This window comes from Zonotrichia albicollis, chromosome 3 (assembly GCF_047830755.1).
Source record: "Zonotrichia albicollis isolate bZonAlb1 chromosome 3, bZonAlb1.hap1, whole genome shotgun sequence".
NCBI lineage: Eukaryota > Metazoa > Chordata > Aves > Passeriformes > Passerellidae > Zonotrichia > Zonotrichia albicollis.
The window spans coordinates 106,880,098-106,896,915 of NC_133821.1; the positions used below are offsets into that span (position 1 = coordinate 106,880,098).

At 37.7% G+C, this 16,818-nt stretch overlaps 1 protein-coding gene across 47 annotated transcripts in view; it reads right to left on the minus strand.

Annotated features, from left to right (window-relative positions):
- Window positions 1-16,818, minus strand: part of RIMS1 (regulating synaptic membrane exocytosis 1) — a 307,441-nt gene that overhangs the window by 160,771 nt on the left and 129,852 nt on the right. The window contains exon 1 of one of the 47 annotated variants that reach the window (XM_074538414.1): window positions 2,234-2,283. The exons of the other annotated variants lie outside the window; for them this stretch is intronic. The gene's annotated coding sequence lies outside the window, so the exon portion shown is untranslated. Of the gene's footprint in view, window positions 1-2,233; window positions 2,284-16,818 lie in introns of those variants that run through there. 47 annotated transcript variants of the gene reach the window in all.

Consider the following 16,818-nt stretch of genomic DNA (forward strand, 5'->3'; position numbering starts at 1 on the left):
CTTGGATTATTTTGTGAAAACACAGGAATTATGCAAGAGTCACAAAACTGTACAGTGCTTAAAATAAAAAAGAAGAGAAAAAAACACTTAATGGACGAAACTTAAACAGGACAAAGTTCTGTTACTGAGCTTTTTTACTCTCTAGCCTGTAGAGGTAGTGCATGGCTTACGAGGTACGATGAAAATTTTAGGCATTTCACATATTTAAAATAATTAGCATTTATTTAAATAGACTATCTTTGTAGGTCTGAAAACTACATCAGAACTTCAAGTGCATTCCTGCACTGTTTGACCAAACCACACAGAGAAGACATCCAACTCTTTACCCCCTGTCAGGATTCCACCTTTATCAAAAGATGACTATTATATTTCTTCTGTTTAAGAAGGATAATAAAGTATCTATTAATCCTTTAAATAAAAAAGACCCAACCTTAATCGAAAGCTACAGTTATTGCAACAGGGGCATAAACATATATCATGATGAAAACAAGTAACATAGGATAATAGAAGTAAATAGGATAATAGAAACAGCAACTTTGACAAAGATAAATTCTAGACCTCAAAAAAAAAAAAAAACCCTCGATTCCAAAATGTCTAATTTATTCCATCTAGTACACCTCAAAAACCAGAAATTCAGTTTATTAGACTATGTGTTCTAAACAGAATAGACGTTTAGTCTATCAGGTTATTATTATTATTATAGGCATTCAAAAAAAAACCCCAGAAAGGCTAAAAGGAAAAAAAGCCACATTTTGAAATGCTTTTATAGGATCTGCCACAGCTGTTAGTTCATTAGACAGCAAAAGTGTGCATGAAAATGTGTCTTTGTACAAAATCCATGTCAATGCTATAAACGAAAATTAGTAACAAAAAATGTCATTATTTGTATTTTATCAGTTTCCAAGAAAGGTTGAAAAAGGTGTTAATAAAAAAATTAATCAACTAGTTTGTTTAAAGGATAAGGAATACTTAAGGAAATTATCCTTATTAAATTTCATATGTGTGTATATATGGAAGCCCAATAACATACTTCCTTTACAACTTAATGTATTAAATAATTTTAAATATGTATAAATTATGTACTAAACTTCAAGAAAATACTGTTAATTTGTATAATCACCCTTGGTACTGTAATTCATTTTATGCAAAAAATATTATGAGATACAATCAAATAAGAATTGCTAATTCACAAAGAGACTCAGAAAAGTACAGAATACTGAAAGAAGAAATAGTAGACAAGTAAATACAAAGCCATTTTCTTACAGCTATTTTTAAACTCTGCCTCTTGAACACAATACATACCAATCAACACAGATTACACACATAGGAAATCTGTATTATACTCACATAGAAGCTATACTACCACCCTGTTTAGGAATCTCTTCAGGAATTAAAAAATGCTACAGTTGCCTTGAGATCTATTCGGTCCAAAAGGAAAAATAATAAAAGCTCTTCTTTAAGAGAAAAAAAAAAAATCAAAAATTGAGGTGACAGAGGAGTTTCAGTGACAAAACTGTATATTGAAAAACATTTTTAGAGAAGTATGTGGAGCAAGCAATTCAGCAGCATGCAGGAATTATATCCTGATTGAATATACTGGGATGTGGTCCAAACTAATCTAAACTAAAGCAGGTCTGTGTAATAACTTATCTTAACAATCCACAGATGTTAGGCAACCAAACAAATGCTCTGATGAAGGATTACAGTTCTCTAATGTGGCTTCTGGACCTCCACGCGATGCATCAGTAAAATGAAGAGCATAAGACAATTTTACTCTGGCTTGTCACTTCAAAAATAGTTTCTGTTTACTCTCCTCTGGACAGTGAGCTCTGATGAAGTGCTACAGTAACCCATTCAAGACATCCAGAGTCTGGTTTTTGTTTCTGGGTTTGTTTCTGGTTTATTGCATCCTTGCACATGTCAATGCAATTCCACACGTGAAGCTATTAAAGAGAACCAGTAAAAGGGGGCTCTTCATTCAGAGGGTTCATATGCATGGCTCTGGAAAAAGGTGCATTTTCACAGCATAGCAAAGGGTTCTGGGCTTTACTGCTACATAACAAAAAAGACCAGTGGCACACACAGGACTCAGCACATGTGGGTCAGCAGTTCCCACACAGATTCATGTGGAAACTTGACAGGCTGCGTGAAAACATGCTAGAAGGATCCCATGCTTGCCTTCATGTGGAATACAGAGTATTTCATTCACAGAAAAAATATTCCTCAAACTTACTCTTACAGGTACTGCTGAATGTGATCCACAATGAGGAGGAACAGAATTCCTGTACTAACACAACATGAAATTCCAACTTGAAAGAGCCCATAGTAAGTAATATATATATATATCACTATACACACAGAAAAAGCATTTTCAGTTACAAAAATAAGAACAATTCTACATTATTAAATATTTCAAACCTGCATTTTAGAATGCAGAAAAAAGGCTTTTTTTCAAAGTCAAATTTGGAAACTTCCAAACATGCAGTGGGAGGCTAAAGTCACATTGTGGGGAGCACAAAAGTTATACTGAATTTATGTGACACATGCCAGGCAAAACTCAGACTGAGGTCAGAGCAAGTTCCCCAAATCCTTCACCCAAGCCCAGATTCTGAGGACGATACATAAGGAGCACACTCCTTTTTTGCTTCCTGAGTTTAGAAATTGAAATCCCACAGTTAGGATGACTCCCATGCATCCTGCTTCATTCCTATGCAGCAAATTAGGTCACGTGTGCTAACAGAGCAGGACATAAGCTACTCCTTACTGAACCTTCACACTACCTTAATTATTTCCCTTCTGAAGGGTGTACACAACATTTTTTCAGGTTGTTGATTTAATGTACATTCCTCCTACGCACTTTTGGGAGACACTGGTTATTTCAGACAGATCTAATTAGGCAGACCCTCTTCACTGCCTGAGGCACCATTAACTTCAGCAGAGCTCTGATAACAGTTACCTCCTACAAAATTTTCATTCACAAAATTAAGTTAGATTATGTATCACTTAATGTTTCTGAGACAACATAAAAATATGCAGCAAACCATGAAGTTATTATACAGAATTGTATTTATCTCTTCTGCAATATCAAAATGATTTCTGTAATAAAATCCTAGCTAAAATGTTGTGACCACTTCACTCCATTAAAATATAAATAAATAAAGCTGAAAATCTGCCTGAATACTTACATTAGTCCAAAATCTTAATAAATAAACAACTCTGCCTTTCTAAAGAATGTGCACTCATGAGTCCAAGTTTACATTAAATATATTTTTCAAAATGTACAGACAGCTGGGTGCATCCAATAGCTTCTGCCCAGCAAAAGGGAAGGTCTTCTCCCCAACTCTCTCCTCTCTCCCTATCTGGGTTTGTTCTCTCCCTTTCTTTCTCACAGGAAGGTTCCCTGTGCCACATACCCACTTGTATACTGTTCCTTGACAGTCAGGTTCTTCCAGGAGCCCCTTGTATTTAAAAACATTGCAGAAACTTATCTGTATTTTCTTAAACTGGTTTAATGCTCTGTCACATCTAGTTTTTTTCATAGAGGGAATGATGACTAGTAAAATCATGTGACCAGAAACAAAAGCAAATGCGGATAAGGGTATGTTTTACATACAGCACTGTCTCAGCATTTTCCATCAAATTACATCTTGAAATTACACCAATACTGGCACACTAGACTTGCACAGAAACATTTTTGACCACTGAAGCCAAATGACACAAAATAATCAGTATCTGTGCTAGGATCTCTGCTCTACTTCAAAGCAAGGTGACTCCAAACAAGGTGCTTCCAGGGGGTGTACCACAGCACACTCCAACTCCCCACCTCCCAGGAAAAGTTGATAAGAAAATGCCAAAGGCAGAAGATCAAGAGGGTGCCAATAGCCTTGTGTCAGTTTACTCACACTGACACTCTAAAACTTAGGAACGGTCCCAGATTATGTTTAAGGTATTAGTAAAGAAGCAACTGAGAAGTCTAGGTTCTGATTTTCCTAAAGCCTCTCCTCTAGACTGAAGGGTTTGACAGGACTATGCAATTCTCTGCTGCCCACCTCTCCAATAAGGGAGAGGATCACTTTGCCCATGCTGATGGTCACCAGACATACAGAGCTCAGCCATTTCAGGACAATGGCAATAAGCCATTTTAATTTAGTATTCTGTCCTTCTATTCCTATGGAAGCAGATTTTCTTCAGAACTTAGGTTTTCAGCTAGATATTTGTATTCCAGTTTGGCAAGAAAAGGAAGATTTTGCAGACAGCTGATTTGGCTTCTTCCTATTTTCTGCCTGCATCCTACAATAATGAGCTACCCCACTGGACAAATGCAATAAAAATTGCACAGGCATGGAAGTTTTCAGGTCATTATATTCTTAAAAGTTACATAAAACATGCAGCTTTATAAAATTCTTATAAATATTTCATTAGTGCAATCTCTTTTGGCGTCACAGAACCAACATGACAATTCAACCACAAGACGAGTTCATAGGAAATGAGGCTGCTCACAGAACTACCTGTTGCCTTAAAGCCTATGGTGCCATTCACAAGCTTGACTGAGAACTTCCAGGAGGGATGTTTAGAAGTCTGCCTTACCAGAATTTTCCACTTGCACAAGAGACTGCACCTCCTACTCTTTTTCTGCTTGTCTTTCTGTTAATTTAGATGTTACATTCTCAAACGACATTCTATGTGTACAAATAAGGATTTGAGTAAGACGCTTAAATTGTTTCTGTCTACATTGAAATTACTGTAGGCATTTCAGGTATTTAGGTCTCCAGCCAAAGAGAGTCCACTCACTTTCATGTAGAAACAGTGAAATAAAATACAATCCTGTGTCTAATGAGAGCCTAGTGCCTGTAGCAGTAAGTCAGCATATCCCAGCTTGCTGCCACAGGACTTAGGTCCCATGTGCCAGACACATGTATGTGTCTTTTGTACCTAGGGCAAAAAAAATGGCATCAGATGCCTACTTTTAGGCAACTGAGCACACAGTTCACTTACTGATTCTAATCATGTTCCTGGCCTCAGTTCCTAAATCCACAGCTAAAAACTTCCTATAGGAAGGGGAAAAGATGCAGGGGAGCAGTGATTCAAGTAGCTAACATCAAAAGGGCATTTCATGCTAGTTTTGTTGCCACTGCTGTTAGCAACAATGTTACTACTCATTTTAATTTTAAGATTAAAAAAAGAAAAGGAAAAACACCTTTCTTCATATGCCCTTCAGCCAAAAGCTCTAAGCTACTGCTGCCAATCTTTCAGAAAGCTGCCAACAATTTTCCCAAAAATTAAACATGATCTAGAATAATCCTGCAGCAAACTGAGTGTTGGAACTCAGACACCTAGGCAACTATAAAGTAACAACATGAAATATCATTCTAAAACAGCACACTGCCATGTTCCAGACACTATCCAGAAGTACTATAATGTAATTCTCTGAGAACATCTTTGGAGCTCAAGGAAGAAAGCAAAATCACTAGTGGTGAAGGCGGTAGTTGTGTCTAAAAATTCACACCAGCACATTTACATACAGTAATTTAAATATTCTTCCCCTGCAAGTTCTTTTCTAAATCTGCTACACAAAGAAGTTAGTACTAAAAAAATACCCCAAAACCTGCATTGTCATAGTTACTAGCTGTGATCTTCTAAATCTAGGTCTCCTTCCTCATAGCTTAGATTATTTTTGAACTTTATTTCTCTTGCCTGAATTTCCTTCGGTTTCTTCTGATAACATAGTAGCCATGAATTGCTAGTCACATTTTCTGTAACATCAATCTCCATTTTTCACAGACCATTAAGTTATCCTAGAAATTATTATCACAAAGATATTTTTTGTGTATTCTTCTAACCTTCTTCAAAAAAACCCTAAAAAGTTTTGTATATCTATTTGGACATTTGGCTGCCTTGATGAGCCACAGAAGCTGTACTCCTCTTAATCACTTCATGGTTCCCATAGTTACAGATACACATAGAACACAAATATTTTTTTTTTACATTACAGAAATCTGACAAAATAAGGTAAATGGCATGAAACAACTTTATAGTCAGGACTGACAAAAAGTTTTAGTTCCTCTTCATAAAACAGAGACAACTCTGTTTCTCCACTTCTACAATTACAAACTGCAGTAAAAATAGAGAAATGCTTAGAACCAGACTGTCTTTAACCGTGGATGGGTATGTTCATCATTTCTGTGGGAGCTTTCATTACAGCACCATTCCTTATCTTTTTATACTCTTCTTTTATATAATACATCTTTTATATATATACACATATAATTATTTATAAAAAGCTCATGGAAAGGAAAAGTAAGTGGGTCAACTGGTGCAGGTCATAGGGGAATTGATACGCATGAAATAAATTTTGATTTTTTATTCCTAGACATACACAAAAAAATATTAAAAATAGCATTTTGGATTCTACATCTTTGGAAATAATCAAACCCAGAGGAACACAGTCCTGGTAACCTGATCTACTTGGACCTGCTCTAAGCAAATATTGGGACTTGATGATCTCCAGAGGCACCTTCAAACATCAAAAACTCTGTGAAACTCTAAAGAATAAAGCACTGATAACAGCCTTACTGTTCTCCAGCTAGCTATGTTATATACATTACTGCTAGAAGGCCTGCCTCACTCTTGTCTCAGTGTCTTACACAGGTTTCTGCCCTAAAGCAAACCATACATATAACCTGAAGATCTGAGTGCAGAGGCTCTGAGCTCACATGAGGGACTTTGGAAAGCCCACAGCATGTTGACCCATTTTCTCCATGGCGTATACACCATGATGCATGAACACAGTATGAACAGAGCTACTTCCTCAGCTTAAGGTTACTTCTACCAAAAGCTGGTGGAGTGACTGAGTGTGGAAAGCTTCCAGTGTGATATAGTGAGAACAAAGCTGTCTTATATTTACAGCATATATGTGTCTGTCTGTATATGTCTATATATATATATACATATATACACACATCTCCAGAGATTTCAAAGATTAGGTCTCTCTATCCTGTGTTGAAGAACTGTGTGAACAGCTGATGGCATCCCCCCTAGGTCTGAGAGGTCATCTATCTAAAACATGTATTTGGGGTTCCCAACCTGTACAATGCCTATCACTGTTAAGTTAATGAGCAGAACATAGTGGCCTTGACTGCCACCAGGAGCATGGGGTCACCAGGAGATCTGTTCTGGGCACCTCTGTCTGCAGAGGCAATTCGGGGGAAAGAAAAATGAACACAGGGAACGAGCAATGCTTACAGACACTGCTTGGATCCACAGGAAGAGACAGTGGAGCTGAGACTAACAGAGCACTAGGAAGACATGATGCAAAAACTCTGGGGCTGTGAGGAAGAGGAGGATTATTACTGGCTGTAAATAGGGATAGAAGGCAACAGAGGACGGCTGGCAGTTAAGGAATACTCCTCATGGGAATGAGCTGAAAACACAGCAGTGACAATCGTGTCAAGACAAAGATTTTTATGGATGATGTAACAAGCTGCCAAAGGAACATAAGGGAGCATGTGCAAGCACATGTGGATCTGTCAGTTATAACAAATGCCCAAAATCCTCTTTGGAAGAACAAAATGTTTGGGAGAAGAAAAAAGCATGCTTTTGACATATTGCAGGATCATCTCATTGCAGAGATCAGTGCCATGCAGCTTGACAGAAATATTCTCTGACCACTTGGATTGATCATCTTTCCACTCACACAGAATCACGATTTATGAATGTGAACTCTGCTTAGGCAGAATTTTCCTCTGTGCCCCACCAACTCCTACGCTGAGAAGTTCTGGCTGCTGAGTTTTCTTAGAGCTCCCACACTCTCAAGTCCACACAAAGCCAAGAATAAGTCTGTCAGAGCCTTGCAACTAGATTGTGAAATTAGGCATCTAATTTGTGAGTGATACAGTGGGAGGAGAGTGGCACCTAGCATATGGTTCCTCCTGTGCCTGGGCAGCTCCACACACAGCCCTGGCTCACCACCACTGCCTGCCTGGGACAGTCCTCCTGAGCCTGGGCACAAAGATGTGATTGGTTTCTGATCTGTTACAAATACTTTTTTTACATCACATACAGATAATAGTACTAAACAGAATCCAGATAAACCTGGAAATGTAAGCTAAAACAAAATCATTATAAACCTCCACCAGATTGATCCTGCATGTTTTAACTTTTCTTAAGAAAAAAAAAGAAAGCTCTCAGTGAAAGAAAATAAATTCTCAGTGAAAGAGCAAAACTCACAAATTAATATTTGTGAAATATTTAGTTTCAGGGGAAAAAAAAAGGCACCATGGTGTAAATTAATTTAGCTGGACAGAACTTTTTCTACAGGGGGAATGTTGAGCATTGTATGGTACTTTTAGTATTTGGCACAATTACTACTATCCAGCAGGGTTTTGACAAAGTACCAAATAGGATTATGCCCTATACATGTTATAGCTATTCAGGTTTCATCATCTATCCTAAGTTTATAGTTTTTTTTCACATAATTAGAAATACTTAAGCCTTTTTGTTATGAATGTAAATGCTTATATCCTTATAATTATGAAAAGCCTAATTATATGCTTATAATCCTTATAATTACAGAAAGCAGATTCTTCCCATCACAGCAACTTCTTATATGTTTAAAACTAACACACACTTTATTTGTACAATATTCTACCTTACATGGACCAGCAACATGATCTCCTCAGACAAAAAAGCTACCAGAGTATCCTGAGGAAACACAACATATTGTGAGTTTGCTCAACATCTGATTTGCAGTTACTCCCTACCAAAAGGATGACAGGGGAGTTTTTGGCTTTTTGTTGTTTTGGTTTTTTACAATTCCATCTTTGTTGATCCTACCTTCTGAGATGTCCATGGTCCTTTCTTTTAATTCTCCCACCTCTCGCTCCAGGTGCAGAGTCTGAGGCTAAGTTGATTAAGTCTGTGCTATCTGTGCTACCAAGCTCGAGCACAAAGGAACCTCAGTAAATCTGGGATGGAAGATTTGAGGAAGGGGAAGAGAGAATGTCAGTGTTCTACAACAAATTTGAGTGGATATTTCAGATTTATTAAAAAAAAAAAAAAACAACCAGGGAAAACAATGTTTTTGGTAAGGAAAAGTGTAGATTTTCAGGAAAGCAAAGACCATGGGAGACTGAGAAAGGGTTAAACAATTGTGGGTCTGAATACGGAAGATTCAAAAGATAAGGAAAAGGAAAATGGGGCAGGAAAATGCACCAGGAATTTTGTGCCAGTGTAAGAATATTGCAATTTTTTAACTGATCTAAACAGAACATTGTTGACAGCAAATTTACAGACTATACCCAGTATTAATATCAGAGGTTTACTGCTCTGAATTTGCAATACTACTGGCAGGCCACACAGGGAAAGAGGGAAGTTTCAATAGGGTAAGATGATGTAAAGCAGTGCAGAACAAAACACTTCAAAAAATCAAACAGTAATGACATTTCATTATCTGATGAAGCTACTGTTACAAAAACAGGTTAAAATTTGAGATCAGAACTTTGCTAGATGAGGAGAACCATTCTGATCTTCTGTACTTACCTGCATATTCTCAGATATCTAATCAGGCTTTGTAATTCCTAAACAAATAAAAGGCATATAGTGCAGCGACAACTTAAGGCTATTTGGGGAAGAGGCAATAGTCAAGGACATTTTGCCTCTTTATTATCTGAAATAGAGGGATTCCTACTCCATGGTAGTACAAATACAGGGACCATGAACTGGACTTGTGCTCACATGCCTGTTCAACAGAAGCAAGCAATCTTTTTCATCAGGTAAGGGGTTTCTGTGTTGCAGGTTTCTGTGTGTGTCAGGAGTTAAATTTAATGGCCAGTTAGATCCCTTATATAAAAGGAAGAGAATCATGTCAGCAACTTAAAGAACTTTCTTATTCCCTGCTTGGTAGAAGGTAGCTTTGCCTTAGAAACAGCTTCCAGAGCTGGTGAGGTCCATCTGCTGTTGCCAGGACTTGGATGACCTCTCCTGCATACTGATGTTTGCTCAATATTTGCCATATTTGATGTAGCTGAACACTAAACACAAACATGGAGTCTGCAGGAAGCAGGAGTACCTCTGATCACATTGTATATCAAAAAATAACTTTCAGATACATCAGCCTTCTGCTGGGTTCAAAGACTCTGCCCATTTTGTGAACTGCAAAGATCATTTTCACCAAGATGTGTGATAAACATTCCAAGCTCAGTTACTGTTCTTCTTAGTCTTGATTTGATCCTTGCATGTTCTTGTGACTCCATCTTTGAGCTTTTTTAATTCAGATTATGCAACACTGCCAGCAGAATGATCTCAGCCAAACAAATCAACTTTAGTTATTTAAATCCAAAACAGACATAATAGAAAAAAATCAGACAATTCCAGCCTCATCTGCAGTCACAGGGAGAGGTTTTCAAGAATATATTATTTCAGTAGAATCTATTCTTTCTAGAATCAGAGTTTAATGATTCCTCTGTATTTCTCTCTAGTTTATAATTAATTTTAACTTTACACTGGAATCAGGTCAGTAGACTACATATTTATAAGGTTAGTTTTATTCTGGTTGTCTCTGTAAGTTTTAGGTGATTATACTAAAACCAGCGGTTTATCCCAGCTTAAATACGACTGCTTTACTGGGGGTCAGGCTCTTCTGGCCCTGTTGTCTTTAATAACTTTCCCTTAACCACTTCAGTTCTTTAGACAAAAGAATACAGGGAAGAAGGGAAGACTTGTGAGATGAGGTGGCCAAGAAGAACAAATGTCCAAGAGGACTGGATGAAGAGATAAAAAGGTTCAAAGTAGGGTGACGAGAAAAGAGAGAGAGGCAACAAGCTGAGGAAAAAAAATGAGATGGACGTTAGGGAGAAAGTAGGACAAATATCAGAGATTATGAGGAAACTAGCGGGCTGAAAAAGCAACAAAATTGGATTGTTTTGTTGTCACAGTGCAGAAGTGCATTTGGAACAGAGATGTCACATGGACAAATAAAACTTACTTCAGAGGAAACTCTACTTCCTTTTCTTGGTTTAAGGTTTTTTCCTTTGGGTTTAGTTTTTTTTCTTCAGAAAAGAAAGAAGGCATTTGGGGATTCAGGGTTGTCTTTCTTTTAAGAGAAGTGCTTTTAGGTGAGCTTTACATCTCTTCAGGCATAACTAGCATAAGGCATTACCAAGCCCACACACACGTGCACTATGACAAACACCTTACAAAGGAGCTGACCAGGGCTCAGTGCACTGCAGAAAATAGCCCCAGATTGGTTGTGAAACACTAAAGCTCTAAATGCAAACAAAGCACATCCAGCAGCTTTTGTAAAATCATGTGGCACTGCAGTCTTTTATTTGCAAATCCTTCACTTTTTCCTCCCTGCTTATTTTAAAGAAACAACCTATTCTGAAGTTTAACATTCTACCACTAGAAGACGCCTCTATTTTTCTATGCTGAGCACAAGTGATGACAGTATTGCTTCCCTTGTAAGACTTTGCTGCTTGCAGACTTTGACATAACTGAAAGGTTTAAGATCTGCACTGAATGTCATGCTCTGCCTAAGCCATACTGTAGTACCAAGTCCTCTGTGTGATTTTAATGGCTGTCCTTCAAATTAAAGCACAAGTGACTCTTCAATTTCTAAATCAACATATTTTTATTTCTCTCCCTCTCTACTATATAATTACATCCAAGCGTTTTGTCTGAACGGGTTGCTGAGACTATGCCATGTCACTTGCTGTGCAAGCACAAGCAGCTTTTCTCTGTGAAATGTTTATGGTATTTGCTAAACTTAGACTTCCCAAAATGTTTATTGCACAGAAGCCTAAGAATCGCTGAATACTACATTAATCTTGAGCAATGTTCTCTTTTCTTGCTGTTTAAAGTGTGGGAATCTAAATTCTTTGCACTCATTTAATACAATAATATGTGACATTTAAATTGAAAAAGGAAATTACTGAGCAGCTAAAGTCAGCCATCCAGAAAACCATCAGAAATAAGAAGGAAAAAAGATTGAGACATATATTTAAATAAACTCAAAAGATTGAGTTTATCAGCAAGATAAACTGCTAGGAAATAGTAATTACTTTTCAAATATATGCTGGAGAGACTATATACTTAAAAGGACAGAAAAATAAAACCAAAATAGAAGCAATGAGGAAAAGGTGATTTTCTTAGCCAAGAAACACTGTGGTAGCTACATTTATAACATAGATATGGCAAAAAATAGAGATTGTATTTCACAATAATCATTTAAGAAAATACTAAAAATGCAGATTCCTTCCAAACAAACCCAAGGCCTTAACCAACTGAAAGGGCACAGAGTACCTTGTGTCAGATGAGTTTTGAGAACAGAGCCAACTTACAATTAATATAAGGTGTTGTACATCAGAAAGCTCTTCTAGCCATAATTTAGCACTTCTGAAACGGTGGCAAATTTGCTTTTAAAAGCAAATGTTAGAATAGTTAAACCCCAAATGTGATCTTTCTGGAGCTAAAATAGACAGTCATGTTATGTTGATGTGAGTTTACAGTTAGCTCTGTGATCATCCTTTAACTTGTTTTCATCCACATGGTGCATACAAAGTTGCTTTTGTATGATTCTAACCTATTACACAATGTATAATGTAACAGTGGAATGCTAAGTGCAGCATTATTATCTAATAAATATTTAATTATAAATTACATTATAATGGAAATAAAGCCTGTAACACTGCCTCAAAAATTACCAAATTGATATGGTTTCAAAATTTAATTGTAATTAGAAAAATTAACAGAAGTTGAGAAAAAAAAATGAGAAATGAAAGAAGTGAATAAGGATAATTGCAACCCATGTGCCACTGACTGCATAAAGGACAGAAAATTAAGAAAACAGGGAAGTCTTCCAAAGTAATGTTTTAAAAATCTGCATCATTTGCCCTGAAAACAAGCTATTGTTTCATGCATCAAATCCAAGGATTAAACCCAGTGAGCTCACAGAAGACAGCAGTAACTGCAGGTACTTATGGCCAAAGAAGAGGAAGTGATCAAGTAGAACATGGCAAGCTGATGCCACGAGATGCAGAGCTACAACAAGAAATGGGCCTTGCCAGCCCCAAGGTGAGGGAAGGAAGAGGGGATGCCAAGGGGAGGAAGAACTGCAGTCCCCTGAGCAGGGATTACCCTACGTCCTGCAGACAAGACCATGCTGGGGAAGGTTTTCCTGACGGAAGCTGCAGCCCCCGGAGAAACCACATGGGAGCAGGTATTTGTCCTGAAAGACTGTGGCCCACAGAGGATGCTGTGGGCCACAGCTGGAGGAGGAGGGAGCAACAGAGAACTATTATGGGCTGGTCCCAGCCCATGCCTGATGCCCTGTGCCACGTGGCTGGACAAGGCAGAGGAGTGGGCAGTGGAGTAGTAAAGAGACTGGAAAAAGGAGGAGCAGATGGGTATTTTAGGTTTTGTCTTTGCTTCTCACAATCACACTCTATTTTAGCTGGCAGTAAATTAAATTAACCATTCCCAAGTTGAGTCTGTTTTACCCATGGTGGTAGTTGGTGAACCAGCTCAGCTCCCTGTTTCTACGTCAGCCCATCAGCTTTTCCATCTTATTTTCTCCCCTTGTTCTGTTGGAGCCTCTAGCAGCCAGACAAGGTCAATCCACCACAGAAGCCTCTCTAAAAAAACTTACAAATGAAAAAATGTGTAAATCTTTTTTTGTGAAACAAACTGCTTAACAGTTTTTTACAAATGACTGAAAGCCCATCTACAGTCCTTGGAATCCTAAGTTTATCCTCAGAGTTAAAATGAGAGAAAAAAATCTGGATGCATTTCAGCAGCAGCTCAGATAGATTTAACAGTCTTCTTAATCAAATTTAACTTAGTCATGAACTTCCATATCAAGAGACTTAAAACTCAAGTTATTTTCTATGCAATTACAGTCACTAAAGCATTGATTTCTACTTATCAGTGGGCCTTACTAATAGAGGGCCACATTTGTCAAGCTTTCAACTCTCTTTTCAAAGGATAACTTGGAAATTCGAGCACGTAGTCTGGAGAGAACTGAACTTAGCAGCATGCAACAGATGTTGAGACTCCATAAAGCTTTTGCTGCAGTAACTTTTGAAGGTGTACATATCTCTCTAGCATTACAACAGGAGCACAGTTTCTGAGAAACACACTAGGTTAGCATGATTGCCTGCCAAACCTGCCTGAAACTTGTATGGCTTGAAGCATGGGGCTTGCTCCTTGACTTGGCTGCACGGCTAACTGCACCTGCCTTTTGTATCCAATTAGCTGCCTGTCATCTTCTTTTTACAAAAAGAAGCAGTTTCTCCTAAGACAACTACACCAACTTGGTTTTTCTCCAATCACCATCTTACCCTCAAGAAGGCTAAAACATTCTATTCTTGATTAAGGCTTTTTATTCCCTTAGCCGACTTGATCTTTCTGAAGCTGAGTACTGAGCTGAACTCTACCATTCTCATTATCTGAAAGGTGTGCATAGCAAATTTTCAACAAGATTTTATGACTTCTCATTGAATGGCCAGAAAGTTAAAAAAAAAGATTTTGGTCTTCACAGGCCTATGAATTATACTCAAAAAATGGAAAAAAATTTACCAACATGAATAAGCATATCCTAAATAAAATACTGAAAATCTAAGTGTGGTTTAGTACAATTTTTGGTAATATACAACATTTGCTTGTCAGTGACTGTCTGTAAAGTAGGGGGAAAAAGCCAAATTGAACTCTCTACAGTGGAATATATTCACAACTTTCCACCTATCACAGACTGCATAAGACCATATATCCTCTTTTAAGGAGGACAATTCATATAAGAGACAAAAGGTTAAAAAAGAACCAGCTGGTGCATGAATTTTCAGGTTGCCTGTAGAGGAGAAAACACGTAGGTTTGCACAGAAGATTCAGAGTGAGTTTCATTAGAGACAAGACTAAAAATAGGTTTCTGGATGTGTCTACAGACTGTTGCTGCTGTACAATTTCCTACTGTAACTGATGAAAAACTGTTGTAGGATTCAACTGCCTCAACACTGGCCCTCATTCCTACCTTCAATGCCCTAACACTTCCAAAATATGAGCTGTAAGGTACAACGTGGGTATTACCTGAGAGCCAGCCTGACTGGGGCAGCTGCTGGGAGCTACAGAAAAACTCTGCAGTACCTTATAGGGCACTTGGTGACTTGGGGCTCTCTCTGGCTAAACAGGAGCCACAGCTGAGAAGGATGCAGAGCTGATTCAGTCTAGTTCAGAGCAAGCTGAAGCACTCTGGGGCACACTGATCTCCCCCCATAAGTATTATGAAAGCATAAACCCAGCTCACATATAATGAGCTGGGTTCTCATAATATGAGGGGTACTCATCTGGAACTGGTTCCTACTCAGTCTGGCAGGAAAATGCATTGACTTAGTCTCCTTTGGACACCTCACCAGTCTCCTCTTTAATAGTCTACACAAAAGACCAGGAGGTAAGCTCCTCTAACATCAGCAACAGGCTCTCCTAAACACTCACTGGTTGATTAGGAAAACATCAGGGGTATGGAGGGAAGGAATATAACCTGCAACACAGGACATCCACAAGAGTATGTTTATATCTACACTGAAAGCTTAGGGGGCAAAAAAACCCAAACAAAAACAAAAAGCAGATTAAATCTTCCTTAGTTTAATTCCTTTGTTGCTTTTTCTGCTGCATTAAACTTTCAGCTGTCTCTGTAGTCTCTTGACCCATCCACAAAGGCAGTAAAATGAGTCCCTGAAATAGTCTAGAAAAGCAGGCCTCTTTACAGCTAAAAGGACTGATCCAAATAATCCTGAGGGACAAAGCTGCCAGGCTGACAAAGGCCTTAAGAGCAGTTCACTGATGAACTTTCAACTGCCCTCTCTCTGTTTGTAGAAGATATTTGGTCAGGGAAGAAAAAAGTAACTTTGCTGATGCATACACAGCAAAGGTATGAGCTTTGACCACTTACCATACGTTGCAGAGAAAAAGTTACACTACCAGTATTAAAATCCCAACAACGCACAAAAATTTCTTCCAGTCATGACAATACAACCATCATTCCCATGCTCATCTATTTCCAGAGAGCCCTAGCAACATCTGCTCATCTCTATGATTAATCTGCATTTCTCAGTAATACTCAACTTTTCAGAATGAAATATCCCAAACAACTGTCCCAAAACTCACTACTACAAAGTGTTTTGCTATGGGAGCCTGTTTTTTATGAACAAGATAATAACAAATACAATAGATTATTGAGAAATTAACATTTAACTCCAAAGATTCCATAAACCTGTTGCATGTAAGTTATTTGACAGGTGTTTTAGCTGGAATACTGAAACTGCACAGTACATGATTAAACTTCAGCCTAAATAACATACAGCTTTTCAAAAACCTCAGTCTGGATTAAAAAAATTATTGCATTTATCTGGTCTTTACAAAAATTCAGATTACATTTTGTCCAGATTTTCATTTAATCTCTGACCAGTCATTAAACAACTGGTAACAGATACTTTATATCATTTTATAATCACAATTTTGGAGAGAGATTTAATTTATCTCTGTAGGAAGGCTGATTTGAAGATGGGTCCTTATATTAAAGGAATTTGAAGAAACTCACAAAATATTACAGAAACTTTGTCTATAGATTTCCTTGCTTGAAATATACACTTCTATGTTCAATTATGCTTAATAAAACCATTTACCTTAGGTATGTGTATGACAAACTATCCTACATCCTCTCTAACTGCAGCACTGAAGATGTATAGACAGAAATTATCCATCCCTTAAGTAAAATTAAAAAATGCTCCATAAGGCAAAATATATAAAAACATAGAAGTGCCTTTTATCTAG